Source organism: Macrobrachium nipponense, chromosome 42, assembly GCF_015104395.2.
Source record: "Macrobrachium nipponense isolate FS-2020 chromosome 42, ASM1510439v2, whole genome shotgun sequence".
NCBI lineage: Eukaryota > Metazoa > Arthropoda > Malacostraca > Decapoda > Palaemonidae > Macrobrachium > Macrobrachium nipponense.
In genome coordinates, this window is record NC_061103.1 from 43156110 (window position 1) to 43163094 (window position 6985).

The following is a 6985-nucleotide window of genomic DNA, read 5'->3' on the forward strand; positions in this document are numbered from 1 at the left end:
CAGGTCTGCCTCTCCCGTACCTTCAACCTCCTCGGGTTACACCGGGAGGAGCGAGATTATTGAGGGGAGTGATCGTGAGGGTGCGCCCCTCATGATCCCACCACGACGCCCTACGTGCCAGGCACGGTTCTTGGACGGCCAGGACGTATGCGCAAGTGGATGGAGAAAGACCGAAGAGGGCTGTCGCTGTTCCCCACCCCCCTTTTAGGAGGAAGGTTCTTGGGAATATGCTCTTGTTCGAAGGGCTTAACACGTCCTACTCTGCAAGATGCTGTGACTTCCGAGATCCAGAGGAAAACTTTGCCGAGGTGGGTTTATGGCGCTGATTCGTCAGCACAACGACCTCGGGGAAGGATCGCCGCTCCCACCAGCAGAACCTACAAATATACTACGTATATTTACCCTGCCCGACATGATTCTTTTTAACAGTTGAATTGTCCCGGGGGGAGGCGTCAGACCGTAGTTAACTCTACCGTTTGTGACCGAGACGAATTGTATCTTAATTAAACTGCAACTCGGGTTGCCATGCAACCTCCCAGCAGTTATGTAAATATAAATTGCTCGAGCGTATTCTTTATGCTCGATGGTTCTAGCCCGAACGCATTCCTCGTGGAAGGGGATTAACTGGCCAACTCAGGATTGACGAGTCACCGAGAGCTACTGCGTATTGAATGCCTGATAGCAGCTCAGTATCAGCTAGGTCTCCGAAAAAAAAGATGCAACGGTCGGTTACGTCACTCTCTCCCCTGGTTTTGATTGACTACCGAACTGTATCTCTACCCAACAATCATGGACTTTAGGTCTCTGATTAACGGGGATTCTCGCAATAATGAAGGACCATCTTACTGCTGTGGACGCTCGATTTCATTTTCGCCTTCGACATTGCGAGAATTTTCAACAGAGATATCTCTTGGACTCTTTCATCTTTCTGTTACCGCACGGTAACAGAAGTCTGTACTAGTCTCCCGCTGCATCGCACCGCGGATAATGCGAATGATTTTTTGCAGATCTGAGTTTGTCTTCAAAATATCTCTTATCGTAGGTGCAACTTATTCATTGTTCACCCGAATTAACAGATGTGTCAGGAAGACACGCCTACTCTCCGACCTGACAGCTCTACTTCCAAAATGTTCAGCCCATGAGAAGCAGTTCTTTCAGGCAGTATTCCCTGTGTCTTCATTACTGAAAAGCGCTCCGCTTTTATTGCAACTACGATCCTCACCGGACAGCAATGAATAGCGGTTAGCGTTCTCAGTCTTTGTAGGCACAGGTTTCAGAATCTTGAGAATCCTTCTCTCGGTTCAAGCTGTGAAGACGTAGGTTGCATTTTCTGTACACCTTCGTCTTCAACGGACACAGTGTTGTTTCTCCTTAGCTGAGAATCAACTATACTATGAGATATCTTGCCATCAGGGACCTCGTCTCTAGAAGGCAATTGACTTCGCCTGTTGGGCACATGCCTTTAGAGAATCATTTCCACCTCGCCTTCTGGCATCGGTGACGAACAAATTATTTGTTTAGTCTCTTGGCATAAACCCTTTTAAGGCGAAGGTCACGTGACTTGCTCGGGTGCTTTGGACAACTTGCCTCCTACCGAACGCAGTCAGTCGGCAGCTGTCAGAGCGCCCCAACCGTCAGTTAAACGAACTTCGCGTGGACTTAGTTCGGTTGTTCCATAACAGTTCTTTTCTCTTCGTCCTAACGGCTTGTCACAGTTACCCATACCATCGACACCCACCATTGAGTGTCGGTGTCCTATCCACTAGCCGAGAAGAAGAACTTCACTGCATGGGATACGAGAAAATGAATGAGACACTTCGCTGCAGACGGATAGACCAGTATGGGTACAGGACATCACCGAAGTCGAGAAGAGGGATAGGTCATACGACCATTCCCTTCTTTCCTCTGAGGTAATTGCATGACTTTTCCTGCGAAGTCATGCATTCCAGGGATGGGGATTTCGTGACGCTAGATTTTCGTACGACTTTCGTAGCGAAGACTCAGAACCCTTCGGTTCCTGACGATCGGTTAGAGTCCTTCACAATCCCCTCCCTAATGGACCTTCACCGCCTTCGATGCGAAGGGAGATGCTGCTTTGTCTGTGAAAGCGCGACCGCGCTTTCTGAAGAAAACTCGACCATCCCAGGCTGAGTGTTGAAGACTTCGTCAGCACCAAGATGACCTAAGAAGTACACTCCCTCGAGTTACAAAGAACTTCTCCGTGGCGCAGGGACTGAAGGCAGGGGTCTGGTACAACCAGACCACCGGCACTCCTTTACCTTTTGGATATTGCCCACAGGTCCTTGGATCGTTTTCCTTGGACCCGTGGTGGCTGCTCAACACGTTTTGTAGCTAACCCAGACCTAGCAGGCTGAACAGCATCGAGTCCATTGGTGTGACTGTAAGAATAGATAAGTGAATGAGAGAGTGACTGGCTTCTATTCCTATCTTTTTCTCCCCCTCTACCTGTGGGTTTAGAGGGGATACGGTCATCACCTTGCTGGATAAGGACGAGATGCAGGTGAGCTACTTTTACAGAGCCCCATCCCTATCCCTTTCACTAGGATGGGAGCGAATATCCACCACTTCCTCCTACAAGGGGGGGAAGTGGATGCCAACAAGAGACAAACCCATAACTTATGTGCCTCTTGCAAAATAGGAACTTGTTCTGTTTGCTGGTACGAAGAGATACGCTTGCCTCTCTCTTAGTACTTGTCCAGAGGTCTGACCATTGATCCTGGGGTGCACACCCCGATCAATCGGACAGAGGCTTGGATCCCTCCCTTGCTCTTACGACCAGGGAGGCATTCCAAAAGGTTGGGCGAACACCAGTCGTTCACAAAAGACTCGGATTCCTCCCACCAAGAAGTGAGTCTTCCTATTGTAAAAGGACGAAGGTTTGTATGCCGTGTCGGAACAAATGACAATTTGTCCAAAAATTGCATTTTTCCCTAAACTATACAAACCTGAGGTCCTTTTACACATAGTCCCACCTCATGCCACCCTCACTCTGCAGTTTTTGCTGGGCCAAAAGCAAAAAGTGATTGTTTACCTCCCAGTCAGCGCGCGCGCGCGTGTCGGACAAGCAGTTAAACTACGAACCCCCTTGTTCGAAAGCTTACGACCTATCCAGCTGCCGCTAGTACCTTCCTATTGTAAAAGGACCTCAGGTTTGTATAGTTAGGAAAAATGCAATTTTGGACAAATTGTCATTTTACAAGCTTACTAACAAAGGTAAATGCAGAATGGTATCTCCTATTTACATAAAAAGATTGAATCTTACACTGCATGAAGTGGGGGAACAGTGAGGCAATTCAAATACTTGCTACTCGATTTGGCGATTCGACGCGCTGGCTTCCAATAAATGATAGAGCGGCAATTGCAGTTCATCCTCTTGACTCCCGGTATTGCAGAAACTAGTCTACTTGAAAGGCAGGAAATACCCAAAACCTCTAGCAGGACCTTTTCTGCTCTGCAGTCTGCTCGACGTCGAGATATCACGAGATAATTCGTCCACTCCTGAAGACGACTAGACCAATATCCAACCAACTCCCGAACAACTCTTCTTTTGATTGATACTTCGTCGGTTCCTTCGTCTCTAGTCTCTCTCTGACGATCACTGCTGCTGACCTCTCACTGACAATCTGATCTGTGGCTCTTACTAACTGGTGATCTCTCTCTTTTACGATCTCTTCCTTCTATGATCACTGCTCTCCAAAGTTCGTTCGTCGTATTTATACGGCACTCTGGGGGCGGAGCCTACGGTGAGCGTCACAGACTCCCGAGGTTTCTAGACATTCTTAGATGAATCTAGACGAGGTATTGCATCAGAAAATCGCGTCGTTTCTCACGTAACAACGGCGCGTTTTTGCGCTCTACAACACGCCCGACGATTCCAGAACAGCCGCGAGGAAAGGACGCCTCCAACATGGGCGCGAAAACCTCCTTACCGCCGAACTTCTCGAACATGCGTTCTCCTTTCCTTTATCTTCCTTTGCTATGAAGCAATTACCATCACACTGCCCGTGGTGCTGCCGCCCCAGTCGCAGGTCCTTCTGGATGGAGGAGCTGACGTCTGTCCTGAGGAAGCTGACGAAGAAGAAGAGGAAGAGGAGGAAGGTTTCGTCGTCACCTGCTGCAGCCTCTTCCCCTTCGACTTCCAAGGCTTCCAAGCTAAGGAAGAAGAAGGCTGCCTCCTCCCCCCCTAAGAAGTCTCCTTCAGGAACTTCTAAGGGCCCGTCTCACTCCGGTGCGACGGGGGTGTTCTTCCGCTGGTCCTCCCGCTCCTTCGGGAGCGGGGCCCGTCTCTCCTTCCACAAGGAAGAAGAAGACGGGGACCAGAGGGGTACCAGCTAACACTGGTACTTCCTCACCTGGTGCCAGGGGTTCTGCCACTACACCAGGTTCCGGCTCGGCCTCTCGTTCGCGAGAGGTACCGAGCGTACGGTCACCAGCAGCCAAGGCTCAGGCTTCCAAGTTCGCTCGGCGCCAGGACTGAGGTACGGAGCAGAAGACTGGCAAGAGTCGCTCAGGTGACTCCCGCCAGGCCAGTAATCGCTCTCGTAGCAAGCCGCAGGTAGCCAGGGCTGACGGGACGGTCCTAGACCGTCCGCGGGCTGAGGCTAGGAAGAGGTCCCCTCAATCCAGCGGTTCAACGCACCATGAGGACAGGCACCGCTCCCACCACGACAGTGGTCTCTGCAGGTCCCCTGACTGCCGCTCCCATCGGGATCGGGCGGGTAGTGGGACCAGCAGAAGCTCCTCTGACGCACGGGACCGGAGCCGCTGTTCTCGGTCCAGCCGCTCTCCCCAGGAGAGCCGTGCGACCAGGCATGCAGCTCGATCGCGGTGGCAATCGCCTGCAGCCCCCAAGCACACTGGTTCTGCCGGTGAGCAAGGGGGGAGCGTCAGGTCTTCCTCCCCGATCCCTTCAACTTCCTCGGGTTACACCGGGAAGGGCGAGGCCGACCAGGTCGTACGCACAAGTGGCAGGAGGAGACCAGGAGGGGTCTGTCACTGTTCCTCCTTCTGAAAGAGGAGGGTCTCGAGAGGCGTTCTTGTTGGAGGGACTGGACGGTCCTACTCCACAAGACGCGGTCACTCCCGAGATCCAGAGGTCGTTGGCAGAGGTTATTGCGCTGATTCGTTAGCACAACAACCTCGGGGAAGGATCGCCACTCCCACCTTCTGAGCCCACGTCCCGGCTCGAGTTGTTCTGGGGTCCTAAGAGGAACCCAAGACGACCATGAGTCTGCCACGATCAGCTCTGGCTGACTCGATGCTGGGCCAGGTGGACTCACTTGTCTCCGGACAGGAGGGTTCGCTGAAGTCCGGCAGGTCTTCCAAGCTACTTTCCCCGCCTCTACTGCGACAGAGGAGTACGGGGAGGGATCGCCGCTCCCACCTTCTGAGCCTTCCTCCAGGCTCGAGTCGTTCTGGGGTCCTAAGAAGGAACCCAAGATGACGATGGGTCTGCCGTGATTGGCTCTGGCTGACTCGATGCTGGGGCCAAGTGGACTCTCTCGTCTTCGGACAGGAAGGTTTGCTACGGTCTGGCAGGTCTTCCAAGCTCCTTCCCCCGCCTCTACTGTGACAGAGGAGATTCTACGTGCCATCGGAGGATCCCCTGCCGCCCAAACAGGTTAACCCGGAGCTAGCTAAGCTAACTCCGAGGGTGTCTCTGCAGCAGCTCCTGTCTGAGAACTTATGGTTCTCGCAGCAAGAGGCACTCGCCTTGGAACCAACCGCCATGGCGGCATTCCAAGCAGTCTCCTGGTTACACCTGTGGTCCCTCACGGTGTCTAAGGTCGCGGCCACCTCGGGAAATATCACTCCTGAAGGTGACCCGGCTTTTGGGAGACTGTGCCAGTCTGGAGGTAGAGCCATCTCCTACCTAGCCCACCAGACAGCAAACCTGTGGGCCGACCTGGTTCTTCGGCGTAGGGACGCAGCCCTCACTCGAGTGACCAGGGCGGCTGGGCGTGAGGTGGCTCTGGGACTTCGCAACGGACCGGTGAGGAGTTCCTCCTCTCTCTTTCCTGGAGAGAAGCAGGACGCTGCGGTGGAGCGACGGCGCACTGATGACAGTGAACGTCTAGTACACCAGGCAGTCTCAAAGGCGTCTGGGCAGCCTTGAGCTACTGCGGCCAAGCCCAGGGGCTTGGTTAGTGCTTCCTCTGCGGCCAAGACGATCGCATCGTTGAAGCCCAGGGGAAAGACTGCCTTCGATTTCTTCCAGGAGCGACCGTAACCAGCCCTCCTTCTCACGAGGGGGAGCTGGGAAGAAGCAGCCGAAGAGAGGCGGGAAACGCTAGGGACGGCGTTCCCCCTCACCTGCTGCCAGAAGTGGGGGTTGCCTGGTGAGCCATTGGGCAACTTGGCAGCACTATGGAGCGGAGACCTGGATAGTAGACGTCCTTCGGGAGGGGTATCTACTACCCTTCAAGTTTCGGCCACCCCTCGCCTCCAACCCGGTTCACCTTCAGACTTACGTACCCGGAACATCCAAGGACGTAGCACTTCGGCAGGAAGTCCAAGCCATGCTGAGGAAAACGAGCTGTGGAGATCGTCAGGGATCGATCACTGGGCTTTCCTGGTGGAGAAGTCTTCGGGGGCTGGCGCCCGGTGATAGATCTCTCTCCCCTGAACTGATTCGCCAGTCTCAGTTCACGATGGAGACGGCACGCTCTGTGCTAGACTCCATCAGGGAGAACGACTTAATGCTTTCGGTGGATTTGAAGGATGTGTATTTCCAAATACCCGCTCATCAATCCTCCAGGAAGTACCTCCGCTCATCAATCCTCCAGGAAGTACCTCCGCTCATCAATCCTCCAGGAAGTACCTCCGCTTCATCTCCGATGGGACGGTGTACCAATTCAGGGCACTTTGCGTCAACCGAGGGATGGGGCACACACCTGGAGGAGTTGCTGGCTGCAGGAGTGTGGGATCATCACGACAAGCACCTTCACATCTACGTCCTGGAGCT

The 6985-nt window shown here is 53.4% G+C and overlaps 1 pseudogene; it reads right to left on the bottom strand.

The window, feature by feature from the left end:
• Positions 1-6985, bottom strand: part of LOC135213358 (actin-interacting protein 1-like) — a 135643-nt pseudogene that overhangs the window by 127226 nt on the left and 1432 nt on the right.